The 24,517-nt window shown below is 41.9% G+C and overlaps 1 protein-coding gene across 1 annotated transcript in view; it reads left to right on the top strand.

Annotated features, from left to right (window-relative positions):
• The first annotated feature begins 5,739 nt into the window (after positions 1-5,739).
• LOC124545268 (UDP-glycosyltransferase UGT5-like) overlaps positions 5,740-24,517 on the top strand; it is a 126,168-nt gene continuing 107,390 nt past the window's right edge. Inside the window, exon 1 of the mRNA XM_047124149.1 lies at positions 5,740-5,816. The gene's annotated coding sequence lies outside the window, so the exon portion shown is untranslated. The remainder of the gene's footprint in view (positions 5,817-24,517) is intronic.

Here is a 24,517-nt window from a genome sequence, read left to right as displayed (position 1 = left end):
TGATAAGTCCAATCATTTTAGAAGAGCGAATGACGGGACAGTATTACTTGCACTTTCTGGAAAATTCGTTTGTTGAACACCACGAAGAGATTTCGTCGTATGCGGACTGTAATGTACTTCCAGCATGATGGGGCCCCTCTGCACTTTACCAGACGTGTGAGGGAACATCTCAAACGCACTGGCCCTAATCGCTCTAATGGACGTGATAGTACAATTAACTGGCCACCAAGATGGACAGATCTTACGCCATCAGATTATTTTTATGAGGTTGGACGAAGTCTGAGCTGTAGAATCAAAAGGTTGTAATCTCCCCCCTCCTTCCCATTCCCGCTACTGCCACAATAAGCAAAGTGTTTTATGAAAAAATTGAGAGGGGCGAAGATTACATTAAAACTTTCTAGTTTACTTAGCTTTTCGTGTACATTTGGCTCCAGTTATTCTTGTCTAGGGTTCTGATTCTTGAAGCAGAAATTCTCACATTTTATGTCCTCGTTTTTGAACCGATCTAAATAAATTTGAAGATTGTGGTTGCAGAATTTTTGTTGTTACCTTAATATCTTTTGTGACATTTTAGTATATCATACAGTATTTTGAATTTTCACATTAACAAAGCCTAAGTTACATTGTTCGCCCAAAATACAAAAATACGTGCTGTCACATCAGAGGCATGCTACTACTATCTCAGTCAGCGGAAATAACAATATTCGAAAAGGTTTACGAGTTTTCTTGACAGATTAATTTCTGTTAGTTTCGATTAGTATTTCATAAATGGATCCAGAAATACTTTATTTGTAAATAAAACCGCCTTTTCCTGCTGCCACTTAATTTATTTTTCCAAGACGAGTTTTGCCTTTTTCTTGTTCTGAGGCATCATCAGTGGGATGGTTTGCTGTGATCCGCGTTTCCTCTCATCTGTCTGGAGGTCGCACTACTACTTTATTACCGATATCTAGGCACAGTTTTGAGTTCAGACCTTTTTAACACTGTTCACTACGTTTCTCCTTCTGTTCTGTGGTGTACTATTGTTCTTTTGTTACTCGATATAACTTCTGACACTGTGCTTTTAACAACGTAATATTGCAACTTCGTTATGTACTTCCTCTTGTTTGTCACGCAAACGAACTTGGAATCCAGAAATAAACATAGCAAATAGTACTAGATTGCGTAATTAATAATAGAAATTTAAAGTGTGTCAAATAATTGGTAACTGCAAAGGTTTCTAAAAAAACTTTAACTGTAAATTCAGTGCTAGTACTTATCGATTGTAACATCCAAAATAAAGTAATTCCTTCTCATAGATTTTGGCTTGAAATATAATATATTGTGCATAAAATTATACGAAATTTTTCAGAAAAGCAGCTGAGATAATACTGACCTGTCCAAAATTTGAAAAATACTACTGGTATCGACAACCACTGTTGAGGAAAAGAAATGCTAGAGGAGGATGTCCCGTTACAAGATGAACGCGCTAACACGCTATATGAACTACTTGGCTGCATCATGGACGCTGCTGCCCTCATCTGAGAGGTGCAGAGACGTTCAGACAAGGAACACAATATGTTCTCTCAAGAGTACACAAATGCATTGAAGGTGACTATGGGATATTCGAACACTTACTGTGGTATGTACAATAGCTGTAATGTAACTTGTACCATTATACTTAGAGGTGAATGTAGTAAAAAACGTATTTTCCAATTGATAGGGGAACGTGTGACAGAACAGGATAATGAAGTACATCAGCTTGTGCTCTTTTCGAAACCGGAGAACGTTGCAGTCTGTTGTAGTGTCATGCAACCGTGTCTCTGTTTGAAAGGGAAGGTGCGGCAGCCGTTTTGACTTGATTTCGAGTGCGACTTGTATGTGAACGGTTATCCTTCACATTTTTGGTAGTGTTTTTATAGCTTCTGGTAAATTTTAATGCAGGATAGACTGTTAATTGTTAATTTTCGCTCTTAAATGACATGTAATGTTACAATTTATGCCATTCGCTTTCAAAAAAAATTAAATGGCCCTCAACTACGTACCCTCTGACTCAGAGTTGAAATACTAAAGGTTTTGGCTGGTTTCATTCTCTGGGTCTGGGATACGTAGTTGCCGCATTACAAGCCAAATACTGCTGAGTCTACAGTATACAATATGAATATACACATGTGTCGAATGGTTGAAGGTTCCTATCACTTGGCAATTGCGAATTTTGAATGAAACATAGAAAGTTATAAATGAAAAATTGAAATTAAATAAAATCTGCAGGTACTATTTTTAACGACTTTAAATGTTGAGTACTATAACAGAAGTACCTTTAAGAATGCCGTTTACGCTACGGTCGCAGGTTCGAATCATGCCTTGGGCATGGATGCGTGTGGTGTCCTTAGTCAGGTTTAAGTCGTTCTAAGTTGAATAACAGGGAAACAATAGATTTCTACATCACGTAATTAGTTATGAACAACACTATAGCTCGCGAGATATTCACATGTAAACGCATACTACGTCTATTACAAGGGCACACGTCGGCACTACGAAATGTTTCTATCTCTTGCTACCACATACAAACTGCCCCACTCTCCCTGTCTTTCCTGCGACTGTACATCGCTGCTTCCCGTCCAGCACTCTCTCTGTCCTGTGCCATACTCCATGCTCCTCCCCCACTTCCATACAGTCTCCCCGCCGGCCGGAGTAGCCGTGCGGTTATAGGCCCTACAGTCTGGAACCGCGTGACCGCTACGGTCGCAGGTTCGAATCCTGCCTCGGGCATGGATGTGTGTGATGTCCTTAGGTTAGTTAGGTTTAAGTAGTTCTAAGTTCTAGGGGACTGATGACCACAGTAGTTAAGTCCCATAGTGCTCAAAGCCATTTGAACCATACAGTCTCCCCATTAACGAGCGCTGTGATTGGCTAGAGCGCTCTAGCCATTTCTCCAAGCCAACACACACTCACAAACATATTGAAACACATACGAAATAGTAGATTTACATTTGTTGTTGTTGTCTTCAGTCCTGAGACTGGTTTGATGCAGCTCTCCATGCTACTCTATCCTGCGTAAGCTTCTTCATCTCCCAGTACTTACTGCAACCTACATCCTTCTGATCTGCTTAGTGTATTCATCTCTTGGTCTCCCTCTACGATTTTTACCCTCCACGCTGCCCTCCAATGCTAAATTTGTGATCCCTTGATGCCTCAGAACATGTCCTACCAACCGATCCCTTCTTCTAGTCAAGTTGTGCCACAAACTCCTCTTCTCCCCAATCCTATTCAGTACCTCCTCATTAGTTATGTGATCTACTCATCTAATTTTCAGCATTCTTCTGTAGCACCACATTTCGAAAGCTTCTATTCTCTTCTTCTCCAAACTATTTATCGTCCATGTTTCACGTCCATACATGGCTACACACTTAAATGAATACCCAATGTTAGCAAATTTCTCTCTTTAAGTGTCTCATCTTCTAATCTAATTCCCTCAGCATCACCCGACTTAATTCGACTACATTCCATTATCCTCGTTTTGCTTTTGTTGATGTTCATCTTATATCCCCTTTCAAGACACTGTCCATTGCGTTCAACTGCTCTTCCAAGTCCTTTTCTGTCTCTGACAGAATTACAATGTCATCGGCGAACTTCAAAGTTTTTATTTCTTCTCCATGGATTTTAATACCTACTCCGAATTTTTCTTTTGTTTCCTTTACTGCTTGCTCAATATACAAATTGAATAACATCGGGGAGAGGCTACAACCCTGTCTCACTGCCTTCCCAACCACTGCTCCCCTTTCATGCCCCTCGACTCTTATAACTGTCATCTGGTTTCTGTACAAATTGTAAATAGCCTTTCGCTCCCTGTATTTTACCCCTGCCACCTTTAGAATTTGAAAGAGAGTATTCCAGTCAACATTGTCAAAAGTTTTCTCTAAGTCTACAAATGCTATAAGTGTAGGCTTGCCTTTCCTTAATCTTTCTTCTAAGATAAGTCGTAGAGTCAGTATTGCCTCACGTGTTCCAATATTTCTACGGAAACCAAACTGATCTTCCCTGAGGTCGGCTTCTACCAGTTTTTCCTTGCCTGAGGATCAACAATATCATCACAAAATCACAGTTTGGGTTTCAGAAGGGTTGTCCTACTGAGAAAGCCATTTACGGGTTCACTCACCAGATTTTACAAGCATTACACAATAAAACTGCACCGATTGGTCTTTTCCGCGACCTGTCTAAGTATTTGATTGTGTGAATCACACTATTTTCCTAGATAAATTGCAATTTTATGGTATTGACGGCACAGCCAGCCAATGGATAATATCATATCTAACCAAAAGAAAGCAGAAAGTTGTACTTAGTATTTCAATCAATATAGACTGGGGACATAATCCTAACTAGGGAGAAATCACATGTGGGGTTCCCGAAGGCTCAGTCTTAGGTCCAATATTGTTCTTCGTATGTGTAAACGATCTTCCATCTAATACACAACAAGCAGAATTAGTTATTTTGGCAGATGACACAAGCATTGTAATTAGTCCAAGTACACACACAGAAACATAAGAAATGGTAAACAAAGTTCCTAAAAATATCATCGACTGATTTTCTGCGAATGGTCTCGTCCTCAAATTTAAAAACACACAACAATTCAGTTCCGAACATCTGGGGTACTATACCAATGATAAGTGTAACCCATGGCGAGGAAAAAATTAATAGGGTGAAAACTTCAAAATTCTTTGGTGTTGATATTGATGATAATTTAAACTGGAAAAACACATTTTGGAACTCTTAAAACAACTTAGTTGAGCCACATTTGAGCTTAGAGTAAATGCAAATCTTGGAGAGAGACAAATCAGTAAGGTGATAAGTTTGCATATTTTCATCCAGTAATCTCACATGGAATAATGTTCTGGGGTAACTTATCTATAAGAAAGAAAGCCTTCATTGCTTAAAAACGCCATGTAAGTATAACATGTGGTGCTCACCCATGATCATCTTGTAGATACCTGTTTTAGGAGTAAGGAAGTTTGACTACTGCTTCGCAGCACATTTATTCCCTTGTGAAGTTTGTTGTAAATGAACCACTACTGTTCAAAAGGAATAATGATGTACATAATTATAATACTTTATTACTCCATATTAAGGTTGACTTTAGCAGAAAATAGGTACACAATAATGCAATAACAAACTTCGATCGCTTACCCAGTGATATAAAATGTCTGACAGACGAATTGAGAAAGTTTCTCCTTGACAGCTCCTTCTGTTCCGTAGAAGAATTTCTGTTACTGAAATGTGTAAAAGGGGGTGTGTAGGAATTACTAACTGTAATCTGTATAGTTTTTTTCCTTTGATAATTTAAAAAGAAAGAAAAAACTTAGATGTGTTCAGAATGTAGCAACATGTACAAATTAATTTGCGACGTGAATGTGAAGTGACTCGTTCCACATTATTACGATCTATCGTGCAGAGTGATCCACGGACTATGTAATCAACTAACCATAAGGCAGAAGGAATAGGAGGATGAAATTAAGCCAACGAAAGACTCGCAGCTTCAGACGAGGAGACAGAGAAGTTTATAGTCTTCGTTTTTGAATTATTCATCCGGGTCAGTGTACAACGGGTTGAAGAAGGTCGCCGTATTACGTGATAAAGGGTAAGAGTGTCAAGGCACATTAGCTTGTCGTAGCGATAGATGGTTTGGCAAATGCATGGCAAGCGCGTGGCGATCCCGGAACGTGGTGGGGCGGCTGGTAGCAAGTGGCGCGCGAGGAGGCTTCTGCACTGCAGTCACGGTCGGGTGAGTGTCGCAACAGCCGCTCCGGAGGACCAAGCCAGGCGCTAACCCAGGACACAAGGTCAGCCAGACAGGCACTGCGTTTACTTGTGACTTCAGAAACCGGATATCCGTAAATACTGTGTACTGCTTCTGGTTGGTCCTTCTCCAAAATATTACAAAAAGTGATATATTCAAGGCTAGTCCCATACTTGGTTAGTTAGCTACATCCTCCATAGACCATCTGAACGATTCTTTTAACAAAATGATGTGGAGCAAGTTAATTTACAGGATATCTACGCGTGATTAGTGTTGACATTAATAGGCACATTACTATTTTTAGTCGTACTCATGTAACTACGAATTTTTTTCAACTGGCTATCCGTTTTCATGGACAAATTTCTGAGTGGAATTGTTCAGGAGAAATTATTTCAAATTAGATTTAAAACTCGCTTCGCTACCTGTCGTCCAGTCTATTTTACTGGACAGATGATCAAAAACCTTTCGTTGTTGCATATTGAACTCCTCTCTGAGCCTCTGACAGCTGTAACAATGGGTAACAAACGTCATTTTTCCCTCTGGTGATGTAGATATGTAGATCTCCGTTCTCTTCAAATTGCGATGGTTTATTTATGACCAATTTCATTAGCGAATATATGTATTATGATGGCGCACTTAAAATACCTAGTTCCTTGAAAAGGTACGAATATGACGTCCATACTGCTCGCTTTTGTGCACTCAATACTTTCTTTCTAAGTGATGAATTACCCCAGAAAATTATTCTGCACGACATTATCAGTGGAAATATGCAAAATATATTATCAGATTGATTCATTTGTTTCCAAAATTAGCAATTATATGAAGAACAAAAGTAGCTGAACTTAATTGTTTTAGTTATTCAGTAGTTTGCATCTTCCAGTTCAAGTTCTCATTAATATATACACCCAAAACTTTGCAGCACTCTACCCTACTTACTGACTCCTGCTCAAGTGCTACATCAGTTTTTGGTATGATTGTATTTGTTGTAAAGAAAGGAATGTTGTGTATTTTTTCAAAGTTTAAGGAGAGTCCACTTTCAGAGAACCACCAACTATTTATTTGGAAAACATCATTTACCACCTCCTCTGCTGCTTACTCTTTAATGGGATTTATTGTAATATCAATATCGTCTACAGAAAGTACAATTTTGCTAGTTTAATGTTAAGAATAGGAGCGGACACAAAATCGAACCCCACGTGCCTTCCTTTGTGATTTATCCCAATCACTCAAATCTTCTACCTTTCTGACATTGTCTGAATTATTCAGCACAACCTTTTGCATTCTGTTTGTCAAATATGATGTAAACTAGCTGTCCATAAAGCCATCAACTACATAAAACTTGAGTCTTTCTAAGAGAGTATCCTGATCTACATAACCAAACGCTTTAGAGATACCAGATGGCGATATATTACTATTTAAGGCCTGAACTATTTGATGAGTGAATGTATAAACAGCATTCTCAGTCGAGCAACCTTTCCAGAATTAGAACTGTGACATGCTAAGTAAACTATTTCCATTTAAGTGTATATATGCTCTTGAGTACATTACTTTTTGCAATATTTTGGAAGAAAATATCAGTAAGGAAATAGTATGATAATTGTCTTGTCAGCTTCCTTATTTATGGCTTAATAATTGCATATTTAACCTATCTGAAAAAATTCTCTGCGCCAGTGATGCACTACATATATCACTGGTGACATTACTTATGAAGTTGGAACAAATTTTCAGAATTCTCTCTGAAATTCCAGCAGCCCGAGAAGAGATGTAATTCCTTAGAATTTTTTAACTGCTTCAATTACAGCGAATGTTTTGGGTACTACTTCTAGTTGCTTAAAGTTTTGTAAAACAATTCACTTAGCATTTCACAGTTTGGATTCCAGAAGGGTTGTTCGACTGAGACTGCTATTTGTACACTCTCTCATCAAATATTATTAGTCTTAAATAATAAAATATCGCCCATTGGTATTTTTTGTGATCCTTCCACGGCGTTTGATTGTGCAGATCATATTACACTCCCAAAAGAACTAAAGTATTATAGAACTGAAGGCTTTACACACAGTTAGTTTAAATTGTACTTAACAAACAGTACAAAAAAAGTTGTGATGAATAATTCAGACAATATTCATACACTCAGAAATGTTAGTGACCGGGAGGAAATCGCAAAAAGAGCCCCACAGGGTTCAATTTTGAACCCACTCCTATTCCTTATATGTCTGTATGATCTTCCACTTAATATTCAACAAGTAGAATTGGTACTCTTCACAGGCGATGCTAGTGTTATAACAGATGCTGTTAGAGTAAAAGCCACATAAGGGAATGTTAATAATGTTTTTGCAAGAAATATGAAGTGGTTCTCTGAAAATGGACTCTGCATTAATTTCGAAAAACACACTCTATTCTGTTCTGTACACAAATGGAGTCATACCAACGACTGCTGCATGACACCAACGGGAGTTAGTAAATATGGTATAAGCCCTAAATTTTTGGGTGTACACATTGAAGAAAATTTGAACTGCAAGAAGTATATTAGTGAACTCCTCAAAAAGTTAAATTCGGCTACTTTTGCTCTTCGTATAGTTGCTACTCTTGGAAACGAGTAATTAACCTTCTGATATGTTTTTCACATTCCCACTCAATAATGTCTTGGAATAAGAAACTATTGATTGCACGAAAGAGAGCAGTCAGAATAATTTTTCGTGTTCACGAACATTTGTCATGTAGATAGCACTTCAACGTTTCAGGTATTGTAACTGAACCGTCGCAGTACATATATTCGCTAACGAAATTATTCACAAATTGTACATCACAATTTGAAGGAATAGTGATGTACATACCTACAATATTGGAGGAAAAAATGACCATTACTACCGATTATTAGAGATGCCCGTGGATCCGAAAGGAGTTCAATACACAGAAACAAACATTTTGATTATTTGCCCAATAATATAGACTATATGACAGAGAGCAAAGGAAGTGTTAAATCAAACCTAAAATCATTTCTGCCGCACAACTCATCTTATTTCAAATGTGTTCATCGGAGTTAACACTAATCTTATACACACATCTCGTAAACTGACTCGTTCCACATCATTTCGATAAAAGAACTAAATAACTCACTCTAGACATCTGCTACTAGATTTATTACCTGTTGGTTCCGTCAACACGCGAGAATTATACAAATGATCTGCATACGCCAATGTGACTCCCTGGGGGGAAGACAATTCTTTTCATGAAACACTACTGAGAAAATTTAGAGAACCGGTTTATGACTGACTGCAGAACGATTGTATTGCCATCAACGTACATTTTGCATAAGTACCACGAGGATAGATAAGAGAATCAGGGCGTATAGACAGTCGTTTTTCCGTCGTTCCTTTTGCGAGTGGAACAGGAAAGGGATTGACTAGTAGTGACAGAAGGTATCCCAAGTCATGCGCCAATGTTGGTTGGTGGAAAATTCATCTAGAAGTATATGGATCATATTTTAACCAAAATATCCCACAGGAATGGAAATACTGGCGTTTGAGTTTGGAATTCAATGTGTAACACTTCTAACTCTTTCAGTGAATGTGCAGCTCACAAGATGTTCATGTTTTCATAACGCGGCCCACAGGTTCAAAAATGGCTCTGAGCACTATGGGACTTAACATCTGAGGTCATCAGTCCCCTAGAACTTAGAACTACTTAAACCTAACTAACCTAAGGACATCACACACATCCATGCCCGAGGCAGGATTCGAACCTGCGACAGTAGCAGTCGCGCAGTTCCGGACTGAAGCGCCTAGAACCGCTCGGCCACTACGGCAGGCGCTGCCCACAGGTACTAAAAGGTTTTAAATCCCGACGTTAAATTGAACCACTGAAACACGTGGTTCCGTTGGTGAAACTTATTACATATTCTTGGCTGGAGGTGAGATACTCTCAAGATTTCGAGAGTGAATAATAACTGTACCATATAACGTTTTACTGAGGGCATGTATCAAATAAATTTTGAACAGATATTCTGTCAAACCTCGGTAATCTTCATTGCATGTTTCACACTCGTACTTTTGCAGCACCGATGGGTCATCTCTGCTGAAAATGGCAGGATTCTGTTCAAATGGTTCAAATGGTTCTGAGCACTATGGGACTCAACTGCTGAGGTCATTAGTCCCCTAGAACTTAGAACTAGTTAAACCTAACTAACCTAAGGACATCACATACATCCATGCCCGAGGCAGGATTCGAACCTGCGACCGTAGCGGTCTTGCGGTTCCAGACTGCAGCGCCTTTAACCGCACGGCCACTTCGGCCGGCAGGATTCTGTTTCATGTCGTGAAATGCAGCACGATGAAAGGTTCGAAGTAATGTGGCCTTGCTGTCTAATGTATGGTTCCATGGTGTAAATAGTTTTCCGGGAAGCTAAGACCAATTTGCGGGATTCTGATGTCTTTAAATTTGCAGAAGTAATGAAACAAGAACAAAGCCATAGACTCTCAATACAGTCAGCAATAAACCTGTAAGATACTGTTTCGTAGAGTAGGCTGTTTGATGTCTAGTTTCATAGTGCTTACAATAGTGCTTCATACTTTCCGGAAATACTCCAACTAGAGTTAAGAAAACTCTTCTTTCCAAGTTTCCTTTTGGTTTTTCACGAATCATTTGATATCGGAATCCTCCTTATTGCAAAAATCTTACTTCATCGTATTGGGCTTGCGTAAACGTTAGTATTCATTGAGCTTCTAAAGAGGAATGTTTTGAGTTCCATGACAGTACAAATAACCTGGTTTTGAATTTTTGGAATTCCGCGCTCCACACATTGTGGGTGGTGCTTGCCATGGCCGTGACACGAAATTGTGGACAACGATTTCAGAAGTCACTAATTGTCTGCAAAATAACTACAGCTCATTTGACGTTATCCTAATTATATTATCCTGTCTTGTTGGAATTTAATTGAAAACTCCTTGGGTTGAAAAGGATGAACCAGCCTTATGATAATTGTCAATTGCGGTTTAGTCTGCATCCGTACTGCAAAGACGATCAGTTTTTTGTTCAGTCCGCTGTAATAGGGGCAGTAGGGCGTGTGAGCAAATAAAGATATTTTTCAGTTTTTTGTAATGTTTCACTAAACAAGGCGAGCTTAACGTCATGAAGAAGTTTTAATGTGCAGAATACAGTGTCAAGCTGAAAGATGAGATGGATACGTGCATTCTTTCCCAACTATGTTTGCGTTCCAGTGGTGTCTTAGAGAAGTAAACATGTAGTGGATCACCTTTCATCCTTAAGTTTCGCACATTGGCGTAGCTGTAAGCAGAAATGAACTGGGACGACGTTTATAACCAATGAAGTTAATTGCAGCAAATAATAACAAATAAATAATTACTCGCAAACGATTCGTTTCTGAATCTGTGTTTACTGAAGTGTGTTTGCTTCTCATATCGTGTAACCTCTATTGTATCAGTTTATGCCATTATGATGGTTGGGTGGGAACTGATGGCTAACTAGATGGTCTTTTCTAGTGCCCATCTCAGTCTTAGGCATGTGGACAACACGATGCATCTAGAGCAAGGCTGGCCAAAAATTCGGCTCGGGAACCGTGGCTGGGCACAAGCGCCTTGGTGCTCAGCTTGGCCGGCACACTTACCCCACCGCCACGCCATGCTGGCTGTGTATGAGGAGGTGGAAACAACGAACGTGCCGCATTTAACTGGCAAAGCAGTCGCATTGCTTACAACTTGATTTTATGTTTCACATATCTTAACAACACAGGTCAAAAACAAAAGAAATTTTCAGTATAATTTATTTTTGGGGTACTTAAAACTTAATTTTTATCTGGTACACACTATAGACATATGGACAGACGCAGACAATTTCACAGATTTTAGCACTTAGGTTGCCATGTAATCGTGGCTTATTTAGTTTCAAATAAAAAAAACTCTTTTACACACATGTGGTGGTCGAAATATTGTAGAACTTTCGCAACCTCGATGTGGATAAGTGAAAACTCTATCTTAGGAAAAGAATGTAGACGTCCTGAACAGCCTTAACGCTAAAGGGATTTGTCTTTAAAACGGAAATTACCTTGCAGGTGATTCAGTTACATCTGCACATGCACAGAAGCGCGAAAGGTCTCGAAAACGCATATAAGATTCGCAGTGCCCTTAAAACATTTAGGGAACCATATTTGTAATTATTTCAAGGCTAGAATGAATTCTTCAGACCTCACATTTTCTTTAACGCCAGTGAGCTTATGGAAGCAAATAAATCATCAGGTCCCGATCGAATCCCAGTTAGATTTTATAAAGAGCACTCTACGGCATTGGCTCCTTACCTTTATCGTGAACCTCTCGCCCAGCGCAACGTCCCAAGCGACTGGAAAAAAGCGTAGGTGGCTCCAGTATATAAGAAAGGTAAAACAACAGGCCCACAAAATTGCTGACCATTATCCCTAACTTCTATTTGCTGCAGAATCCTTGAACATATTCTCAGCTCGAATACAAAAAAAACTTTCTTGAGACTGAGAGGCTTATGTCTAAGAATCAGCATGGTTTTAGAAAGCATTGCTCGTGCTACACTCAGTTTGCCATTTTCCCACATGATATACTGAGAACTATGGATGAAGGGCGACGGGCAAATTCCATACTTCTATATTTCCGGAGAGCATTTGACGCGTTGCCCCACTGCAGGCTGTTAACGAAGGTGCGAACATATGGAATATGTTCATAGATATCTGAGTCGCTGGAAGACTTCTTAAATAGTAGAATCCAGTATGTTTTCCTCGACGCGAGTGTTCATCAGAGATAAGGCTATCGTCAGGAGTGCCCCAGGGAAGTGTGATTAATGGCAGCTAGCCCTAAATGTGGAAAAATGTAAGTTGTTGCTGATGAGTAGGAAGATCAAACCTGTAATGTTCAGATACAGTATTACTAGTGTCCCGGTTGACACAGACGAGCCGTTTAAATGTCTCGGCACAACAATGCAAAGCTATATGACATGCAATGAGAGTGTACGAACTGTGGTAGGGAAGGCGAATGGTCGATTTCGGTTTATTGGGAGAATTTTAGGAGAGAATGGTTCACCTGGAAAGGAGACCGCATATAGGCCACTGGTGCGACCTGTACTTGAGTTCTGCTAGAGTGTTTGGGATCCGTACCAGGTCGGATTGAAGGAAGACATCCATGCAGTTCAGAGGCAGGCTGCTAGATTTGTAACCGATAGTTCCGAACGACACGTAAGTGTTACGGAGATTTTAGGGGAATTCAAATGGGAATCTCTGAAGCGAAGGTGACGTTCTTTTCGAGAAATACGGTTGAGAAAATTTAGAGAACCGGTATTTGAAGCTGACTGCCTTACGATTCTACTGGCGCCAACATACATTCCGCGTAAGAACCGCGGAGATAAGATACGAGAAATTAGGACTCATATGGGGGCATACAGACACTCGTTTCTCCTTCGCTCTATTTGCGAGTGGAACAGGAAAGTAAATGACAAGTAATGGTACAGGGAAGCCTGCGCCATGAACCTAAGGTGACTGACGACGTACGGAATATCTACCTAGATGTAGATGTAGAACTAGACTGTTTGCCAAATGTGTTGCTTCTACAGTGCGATTTTCTTTCTCAATGCATTCCCATTAGATGAGAAAGAAGTTGTTTCCCTAATTGTAGTGTCTTGCTGTGAGCAGTGTACAGTCCACTCCACTTAAAATACAACGTCTGCAATCCATTCCAGATGTTCTAACTTCCTGCACCCCTTTTTCCTTCATAAATTCAATTTATCGAATTTTAGATCGAAAATTCATTACAGGTAAGTCCCTTGATTTAACCAACGTACTCTGCAGTAATGTATTAAGATTCTCTACTCTTCGATCAGTTTCGTCGAAAACTGTTGCAACTGGCAACAGAGTGATGCCCACGACTTCAGAAATTTTACTATTCGTACCATCAATCATTTTATCTGCTGCATGACTGCACATTTAACATGAAGTGTTTCGTGATGTACAAAATAATGAACCCTTATGTCGATAGTTGCATTTTATTGCTATTTCATTGTCAACCACATTTTAAATTCTTTCTGTATGGTATTATAATGTCGTTTCATAACAAATTTGCACTACCAGTTGATTATGCGACTACATAATGTGTGTTGAGAATTCTCAGGTCTCTCTTCTGTCATTTAAATCTTTTTTAGAAGTTTGTGATGACAGATCTCTAGACCGCCTTCTTTTGTGCAAACAGCTATGGGACCTGCGAAACTCCTTCAAACCACGAACAAATAGCGAAGGCTACACAGCGCTGATGCCCCGATTCTGCCAAGCTGGAGAGAGTTCCTACCGAAAAACGCCGCACCGCGATATTCAGTGACCTCACTCTGTTCCTGGAACTTTTGAGAAAAACCGAGTAAAAGCGAAACAGGCTGGACCTTGGCCCTCAAGTGGCCAGCACATCCTGCACGCGTGAAGTTTGACACGCCATGGCCGGCCGTGGTCTTGAGAGACGCTGGAAGCCACCCACAGATGGCGTGCTCCCCACCAAGGCCGTATCACTGGAGAACGGAGTCACGCAAACTTGATGAGAAGTCAAGGCACCGCCTGTCGCCATAGGCGTGAGTGCAATAATTTCACAGAGAGACGAGCGCTGATAAGTAGCACGTACCAGAGGTCGATAGGTGTTAGAAGAGACTACGAAACAGTAACGCCGCTTATAGGTTTGCGGAAAGGCCGAGTCAGTTATCACACAAATCAGCACATTCTCGTTTTGCCCATCTGTGCGCTGAGTGCTGTGTATTTTTGTCTAAATTGGTGAGTGGTGTGTCTGATGCTCGTAATAGTAGTAGTTTTATTGACTCTAGATCACTTTTACAAGAACATTGGACATGTCATATTATTACAATTTAAGAACAACAAAAATAACATAATTGATAAGTACAGGTATTTACGTACTTAATGGTCTAGTTTGACAATGATGGGAGAGGGAGTAGGCCATGGTCTTATAGTAAGAACCATCCCAGAATTGGAAGAAGTAATCTAGAGAAACCACAGAAAACCTAAATCAGGATGTCTGGGTGAAAACTGGAGTCTCCATCCTCCCGAATACGAGACCAGCTTGTTTGAAACGGCGCTACCTCATTCGGTTTACTCTGTGACAAAAGTCATGGGATATCGATATACACATATACAGATGACGGTAGTATCGCGCACACAAGGTAGAGAAGGGCCTTGCGCTGGCGGAGCTATCTGTTCTCAGGTGATTCATGTGGAAAGGGTTGCGAGGTCATTAAGGCGATACGACGGGAATTAACAGAATTTGAACGCGGAACGGTAGCTGGAGCGAGACGCATGGGACGTTCCACTTCGGAAATGGTTACGGAATTCAGTATTCCGAGATTCACATTGTCAAGAGTGGACCGAGAATACCAATTTCCAGGAATTACTTCTCACCACGGACGATTGAGAGGAACGGCGTTTGCGCAGAGTTGTCGGTGCTAACAGACAAGCAACACTGAGTGAAATAACTGCAGAAATCAATGTGAGACGAACGACGAACATATCCGAAATCTGGCGTTACGTGCTATGGCAGCAGATGACAGACGCGAGTGCCTTTCTAACATCACGACATGGCCTGGACCCTGGACGACGGAAAAACTGTGGTCTGGTCAGATGAGTCCCAATTTCAGTTGTTAAGAGTTGACCGTAGGGTTAAAGTGAGGTGCAGATCTCACGAAGCCACGAGCCCAGGCTGTCAACAAGGCAGTGTGAGCAAGCTGGTGGTGGACCTATAATGGTGTGGTCTTTCTTTATATGGAGACGATTGGGACCTTTGATCCAACTGAACCGATCATTGATTGGAAATGGTAATGTTCGGCTACTTGAAGACCATCTGTAGCCAGTCAAAGATGGAATTTTTAAAGATGATAATGCGGCATGTCACTGGGACACAGTTGATCGCGATTGGTTTGAAGATAATTCTGGACATTTCGAGCGAATGATTTGGCCATCCAAATCACCCGACATGAGTGTCATGGGACATTTATGGTATATAATCGAGAAGTCAGTTCGTACAAAAATCCTGCACCGACAACACTTTCGCAATTATAGACAGCTACAGAGGCAGCTTGGCTCAATATTTCTGCAGGGCACTTCCAACTACACTCCTGGAAATTGAAATAAGAACACCGTGAATTAATTGTCCCAGGAAGGGGAAACTTTATTGACACATTCATGGGGTCAGATACATCACATGATCACACTGACAGAACCACAGGCACATAGACACAGGCAACAGAGCATGCACAATGTCGGCACTAGTACAGTGTATATCCACCTTTCGCAGCAATGCAGGCTGCTATTCTCACATGGAGACGATCGTAGAGATGCTGGATGTAGTCCTGTGGAACGGCTTGCCATGCCATTTCCACCTGGCGCCTCAGTTGGACCAGCGTTCGTGCTGGACGTGCAGACCGCGTGAGACGACGCTTCATCCAGTCCCAAACATGCTCAATGGGGGACAGATCCGGAGATCTTGCTGGCCAGGGTAGTTGACTTACACCTTCTAGAGCACGTTGGGTGGCACGGGATACATGCGGACGTGCATTGTCCTGTTGGAACAGCAAGTTCCCTTGCCGGTCTAGGAATGGTAGAACGATGGGTTCGATGACGGTTTGGATGTACCGTGCACTATTCAGTGTACCCTCGACGATCACCAGTGGTGTACGGCCAGTGTAGGAGATCGCTCCCCACACCATGATGCCGGGTGTTGGCCCTGTGTGCCTCGGTCGTATGCAGTCCTGATTGTGGCGCTCACCTGTACGGCGCCAAACACGCATACGACCATCATTGGCACCAAGGCAGAAGCGACTCTCATCGCTGAAGACGACACGTCTCCATTCGTCCCTCCATTCACGCCTGTCGCGACACCACTGGAGGTGGGCTGCACGATGTTGGGGCGTGAGCGGAAGACGGCCTAACGGTGTGCGGGACCGTAGCCCAGCTTCATGGAGACGGTTGCGAATGGTCCTCGCCGATTCCCCAGGAGCAACAGTGTCCCTAATTTGCTGGGAAGTGGCGGTGCGGTCCCCTACGGCACTGCGTAGGATCCTACGGTCTTGGCGTGCATCCGTGCGTCGCTGCGGTCCGGTCCCAGGTCGACGGGCACGTGCACCTTCCGCCGACCACTGGCGACAACATCGATGTACTGTGGAGACTTCACGCCCCACGTGTTGAGCAATTCGGCGGTACGTCCACCCGGCCTCCCGCATGCCCACTATACGCCCTCGCTCAAAGTCCGTCAACTGCACATACGGTTCACGTCCACGCTGTCGCGGCATGCTACCAGTGTTAAAGACTGCGATGGAGCTCCGTATGCCACGGCAAACTGGCTGACACTGACGGCGGCGGTGCACAAATGCTGCGCAGCTAGCGCCATTCGACGGCCAACACCGCGGTTCCTGGTGTGTCCGCTGTGCCGTGCGTGTGATCATTGCTTGTACAGCCCTCTCGCAGTGTCCGGAGCAAGTATGGTGGGTCTGACACACCGGTGTCAATGTGTTCTTTTTTCCATTTCCAGGAGTGTACTTGTGGAGTTCATGCCACGTCGAGCTGCTGCACTACGCCAGACAAAAGGATGTCTAACACGATATTAGGAGGTATCCCATGATCTCTCACCTCAGAGTACACCTAGTGTACAAAAATGCTTCGCAAATAATGTATTGAGTAACGTAATAGGCTAGTGCTACACTCTTCACTCATTTCTCACACGCAGCCGCTGCACACACTATACACAAATTGTTTCACGATGCAGCACTACACACACTATGTGATGGTGTCAGGACCATAGCGAGGATGTCTGGTTTCCATTTTGTGTGCCGCAGCTTTCAGTTTGCTAGCCTGTAAATTTGAGTCAACATCCCTCTGTTATGAGTGAGATGTTGAGCTCAGAGAGAGGATAAGGTGTTAGTTTTGTACTCTGCATAGCTTGGGGAATAAGATTCTCCAGAGAAGAGAAAAAAAAACGGAGAGCCCAGCGGCAGAGGCCGAGTCGAGTGGACGTTTCTATAGCGGTGGCAGCAGCACCAGAAGGAGCAGCAGTTGCCTGATCCAGAGTAATTTAGTTTAGTTTGTGTTTTTTTTTTCACGTACTTCTGCTACTGCAGACGGTGTAGACTAGTGTTTAGCTAGTTACCTTGTCTACTTTTGTTTCATCAGAAGCCCCACGTCACGTCTTTACGTTTAAATCTCGTGTTAGCACACAACATCCCTATAATTTAGTTTATTGCATTCGAGTTGAAATACTTATTTTCTGCAGTAGCTTTTGAGTAAGCAGAGTTTCTAGTAAAAAGTAACTAATATTATGCCCGTTTCAAGATCTTGTGGATCTTGCTGTGTCAGGCTATAGTAACAACGCTGCAGAGCATTTTTTGGTGTTTGTTTATTCTCCACGTTATTCGAGGGTACTCGGAAAGTAAGAAACGGTAGGGCGCGAGTGAAAATCAAAACTGTTTTATTTGCAACGGTTAGCTACACCTTCCAGCTACTTCTCTACTCAGTCACCACTCAGACTTAGACATCTATCGTAGCGTTGTACCAACTTTACAATTCTCTCGTTATAGAAAACAGCCGCCAGTGTTTTTAGACAATTTTCTGCTGTGGACTGCAGCTCGTTGTCTGTGTCAAGATATTGTCTTCATAGCCAGCGGTTCATCTGAGCAGAGATGGACCTTAGGGTAGCCAATTACGGGCAGCGTTGTGCGTGATCAAACACTTCCCATCGAAAAGGCTGCAGGAGCATCTTCATTGCCCCTGCAGAGTGTGGCCGAGAATTGTGTAGAACGAACCGCATGACAGTTATATTAAAATGGTTCAAATGGCTCTGAGCACTGTGGGACTTAACAGCTATGGGCATCGGTCCCCTAGAACTTAGAACTACTTAAACCTAACTAACCTAAGGACATCACACAACACCCAGGCATCACGAGGCAGAGAAACAGTTATATTATGTAGATGGCATAGCTTCAGACGAAATCTTTCGCCAGATCCTCATACTTGGCGGGAGACGCTAATCGCTAGTCATCTTTACGTTCTCACTGTCAGGTCAGAACTGAGAAGAGCGACATGGTGCGATCCTCGGGCGTGCTAGACACAGTGCCTGACGTATCTGTGCAAAGCTTCACCAGATTTTCACTGTATTTTCCACTTCGCAACCGACCGTTCCTTACTTTCTAAATAACCCTCGTGTATTATTTCGTGACAATTCCAACTTTAGTAGCCTCACATTCGAGTAATTTTTCTTTCCTTTCGGGACTCCTAGTACTTTCTAACTCTCCTGCTTCTTTGTGCAAAGTACGATATGGCTAGGGACTGTGCTTGTGAGCGGACACAAGGAGAATTGGCTGCTGTCTGTAAACAGCTGGAAGCTGTGTTGGCTATGATCTACAGGCTTCTGGCTAATGTTCAAAGCTGTGGCGACATCGGGGTGCTTGTGACGAGACCTCCGACGCTCTGTTGCCGTTGGATTCCCCTGATGACCTCCTGTTCACTGCGTCTATCGATACACAGCACCTGACTGGTCCGTCCTCAATCGAAACTGAGTGAGAGACAGTATTGAGTTTGCGTATTACTGTGTGGAAGATGAAAGAGAGAACAGTCGCACAGCTGTCTCCTTACGGCTTAGCAGGACATACTTGGTGCTATCCAGTGTTGATAATACCTCTGAGTCAGTCCGGACTGCCTCTCCTGTTGGGCCAGTGACCGATTCTCCTGTTCGTTCTGGACAAGAGCTGAAGGCGGTTTTACTAGTTATCGGGAGCTCCAACATTAGGCAGGTAATGGAGCCCCATGGGAAAATAGTTACAGGGTGGGAAAGAAAGCCAGTGTGCACTCGATTTGTTCACTGGAGGGTCTCGTCCGTGACATGGTGGTGGCCGTGCGACGGCTGTCGAGCGTAGTTTGTGCAACCGGCTGCAAATAGTGCCACATGTCGGCACGAATGATGCCTGCCGCTTGGATTCTGAGGCAATCCTTGGCTTCTTTCGGTGGATGGCTGATTTGGTCTACATCTCCATCTACGTGGATACTCTACAAATCACATTTAAATGCCTAGCAGAGGGTTCATGGAACAACCTTCACAATTCTCTAGTATTCCAATCTCGTATAGCGCGCGGAAAGAGCAAACACCTATATATTTCCGTACGAGCTCTGATTTCCCTTATTTTATCGTGGTGATCGTTTCTCCCTTTGTAGGTCGGTGTCAACAAAGTATTTTCGCATTCGGAGGAGAACGTTGGTGATTGGTATTTCGTGAGAAGATTCCGTCGCGACGAAAAACGCCTTTCCTTTAATGATGTCCAGCCCAAATCCCGTATCGTTTCAGTCACTCTCTCTCCCCTATTTCGCGATAATACAAAACGTGCTGCCCTTCTTTGAACTTTTTCGATGTACTCCGTCAGTCCTGCTTGGTAAGAATCCAACACCGCGCAGCAGTGTTCTAAAAGAGGACGGACAAGCGTAGTGTAGGCAGTCTCCTTAGTAGATCTGTTATATTTTCTAAGTGTCCTGCCAATAAAACGCAGTGTTTGGTTAGCCTTCCCCAAAACATTTTCTGTGGGTTCCTTCCAATTTAACCTGTTCGTAATTGTAATTCCTAGGTATTTAGTTGAATTAACGGTCTTTAGATTTGACTGATTTATCGTGTAACCGACGTTTAACGAATTCCTCTTAGCACTCATGTGGATGGCCTCACACTTTTCGTTATTTAGGGTCAACTGTCAGTTTTCGAACAATTCAGATATCTTTTTAAATCGTTTTGCAATTTGTTTTGATCTTCAGATGACTTTATTAGTCGATAAACGACAGCGTCACCTGCAAACGACTTAAGAAAGCTGCTCAGATTGTCTCCCAAATCGTTTAAGTGGATAAGGAACAGCAAAGGGCCTATAACACCACCTTTGGGAACGCCAGAAGTCACTTCTGTTTTACTCGATGGCTTCCCGTCAATTACTACTAACTGTGACCTCCCTGACAGGGAATCACAAATCCAATCACGTAATTGAAACGATATTCCGTAAGCACGAAATTTCACTACAAGCCGGTTGTGTGGTACATTGTCAAAAGCCTTCCGGAAATCATGAAATACGGAATCGATCTGAAATCCCTTGTCAATAGCACTCAACACTTCATGCGAATAAAGAGCTAGTTGTGTTTCACAAGAACGATGTTTTCTAAACCCATGTTGGCTCTGTGTCTATAGACAGTTTTGTTCGAGGTAGTTCATAATGTTCGAACAAATGTTGTAGTTGTTGTGGTCTTCAGTCCGGATTCTGGTTTGGTGCAGCTCTCCATGCTACTCTATCCTGAGCAAGCTTCTTCATCTCCCAGTACCTACTGCAACCTATATCCTTCTGAATCTGCTTAGAGTATTCATCTCTTGGTCTCCCTCTGCGATTTTTACCCTCCACGATGCCCTCCAATACTAAATTGGTGATCCCTTGATGCCTCAGAACATGTCCTACCAACCGATCCCTTCTTCTAGACAAGTTGTGCCACAAATTTCTCTTCTGCCCAATTCTATCCAATACCTCCTCATTAGTTATGTGATCTACCCATCTAACCTTCAGCATTATTCTGTAGCACCACATTTCGAAAGCTTCTATTATCTTCTTGTCCAAACTATTTATCGTCCATGTTTCACTTCCTTACATGGCCACACTCCATACAAATACTTTCAGAAACGACTTCCTGACACTTAAATCTATACTCGGAATTAACAAATTTCTTTTCTTCATAAACGCTTTCCTTGCCACTGCCAGTCTACATTTTACATCCTTTGTACTTCGACCATCATCAGTTGTTTTGCTCCCCAAATAGCGAAACTCATCTACTTTAAGTGTCTGATTTCCTAATCTAATTCCCTCAGCATCACCCGACTTAATTCGACTATATTCCATTATCCTCGTTTTGCTTTTGTTGTTGTTCATCTTATATCCTCCTTTCAGTGCACTGTCCATTTCGTTCAACTGCTCTTCGAGGTTCTTTGCTGTCTCTGACAGAATTACAATGTCATCGGTGAAGCCCAAAGTTTTTATATCTTCTCTATGGATTTTAATTCCTACTCCGAATTTTTTCTTTTGTTTCCTTTACTGTTTGCTCAATACACAGATTGAATAACATCTGGGATGGGCTACAACTCTGTCTCACTCCCTTTTCAACCACTGCTTCCCTTTCATGCCCCTCGACTCTTATAACTGCCATCTGGTTACTGTACAAATTGTAAATAGCCTTTTGCTCCCTGTATTTTACCCCTGCCACCTTCAGGATTTGAAATAGTGCATTCCAGTCAACGTTGTCAAAAGTTTTCTCTAAATCTACAAATGCTAGAAATGTAGGTTTGCCTTTCCTTAACCTATCTTCCAAGATAAGTCGTAGGGTCAGTATTGCCTCACGTGTTCCAACATTTCTACGGAATCCAAACTGATCTTCCCCGAGGTCGGCTTCTACCAGTTTTTCCATTCGTCTGTAAAGAATTCGCGTTAGTATTTTGCACCTGTGCTTACTAAACTACTCCTGCATTACCCTTATTTGATTTTGTATTTATAACCATGTTCTCTAATATATGTTCAAAAATCCTGCTGCATATCGACGTTAACGATATGGGCCTGTAATTAAGTGGATCACTCCTATTACCTTTCTTGAATACTGGTGTGACCTGTGCAACTTTTCCAGTCTTTGGGTACGGATCTTTCGTCGAGCGAACGGTTGTACATGATTGTTAACTATAAAGTCAATGCATCAACATATGATTGTTAAGTGTGGAGCTAATGGATCAACATACACTGAAAAGAACCTAATTGGTATACAGTCTGGACCAGAAGACTTGCTTTTATTAAGTGATTTGAGTTGCTTCACTACTCCGAGGATATTTACTTCTACGTTGATCATGGTGGCAGCTGTTCTTGTCTCGAGTTCTGGAATATTTACTTCGTCTTCTCTTGTGAAGGCATTTCGGAAGGCTGTGTTTAGTGACTCTGCTTTGGCAGCGCTGTCTTATCTCCAACCACAAACCAAACATCGATAGTATCTCCATGGCTATCGCGCAGAAAAGGCATTGATTGTTTCTTGCCAGTAACATACTTCACATACGACCAGAATCTCTTTGAATTTTCTTCCAGATCTTCGTTGTGGAAACCTTTATAAGCATCTCGCATTGAAGTCCGCGCTAAATTTCGAGCTTCTGTAGAAGACCGCCAATCTTGGGGATTTTGCGTCTGTTTAAATTTGGTGTCTTTGTTTCGTTGTTTCTGCAATAGTTTTCTGACCCGTTCTGTGTTACCAAGGAGGATCAGCTCCGTTTTTGTTAATTTATTTGGTATAAATCTCGCAACTGCTGCTGATACTATTTATTTGAATTCAAGCCACATCTGGTCAACACTTATTAATTTGGAATGAGTGTAGATTGTCTCTCAGGAAGGCATCAAGTGAATTTTTATCTGCTTTTTTGAATCGGTACATTTTTCGCTTATTTTTGGAGGATTTGGGGATTATAATATTCAATCTCGCTACGACAACCCTTTGTTCACTAATCCCTGAATCGCTTTTGATGCTCGTTACTAACTCAGGATTATTTGTTGCTAAGAGGTCAGGCGTGTTTTCACAACCGTTTACTATTCGCGTGGACTCATGATTTAACTGCTCGAAATAATTTTCGGAGAATGGGTTTAACACAATTTTGGGTGATGTTTTATGCGTACTCCCGTTAATAAATATGTATTTTCGCCAACATATCGAGGTTAAATTAGCCACCAGCAACTATAATCGTATGAATCGAGTACGTATTTGAAATCAAACCCATGTTTGCTTTGAACCTTTCAGCAACGGTATCATCTGAATTGGGAGGTTGGTAAAAGAATCCAGTTATTATTTTATTCCGGTTGCCAACAATGATCTCCGCCCATAATAAATCACAGGAAGTTTCTACTTCAATTTCGCGACAAGATAAACTACTTCTAACAGCAACAAACATGCCACTGCCAACCGTGTTTAACTTATCATGTCGTAAAAATTTCGGCTGAGCTTTAGTGCCTATAACGATTTGAGCATCAGTGCTTTCTATTAGCGCTTGGAGCTCTGGTACTTTTTGCATGCGTGGTGTAGGCTAAGCTGTCTATTTGTAGCATCGTACCCAGGGTAGACACGATCCTCTGGTTTGGAATAGAGTGGAAGGTGTAAACCAGAGGCTCTGACGACTCCGGGCTGGTACTGGAAGCAATGTTCTCGACCTCCTCTGTCGGGCGGAAAATTGTAGCTTTCCCTTAAAGTTCGGGCGTGTTTACTATACGTAGGAAGAGGTCACTAGTGTAGCGGAGTGGATGTGGCATACATGTGGGGGTTTTTAGGTTACAGAACACCCCTTTGGGATCAGATACGAATTACTGCCAAAATCGAAGTTACATCAGCCACAATGTTTTCAGACAATGCTCGTCCTCGCACATCGGATACAGAAAATGTTTACTACTATATTAGTAAACTGCAGAAACTTCCAAGGAAAGGTCCCAGAATTAGTTTCTCTTGTTAAGATTATAATACCAGGACAGTATTGGGAACAGAATGCCAGTTGAAACCTGAAGTGAACAGCAACGAAATCTTAAGTTCAGATTGGAATATTTGTCGTAAGGGTAGGTTAGTTGCCAATTGTGGTAGCGTATGTATTACAATAAAGAACTCGACAATATCTAGTGAAGTTGTTACGTACCCCAGCTGTGAATTAATCTGGGCGA

Source organism: Schistocerca americana, chromosome 8 (genome assembly GCF_021461395.2).
Source record: "Schistocerca americana isolate TAMUIC-IGC-003095 chromosome 8, iqSchAmer2.1, whole genome shotgun sequence".
NCBI classification, from domain to species: domain Eukaryota; kingdom Metazoa; phylum Arthropoda; class Insecta; order Orthoptera; family Acrididae; genus Schistocerca; species Schistocerca americana.
The sequence above is the reverse complement of the archived record's forward strand: the minus strand, read 5'-3'. Positions and strand labels throughout refer to the sequence as shown.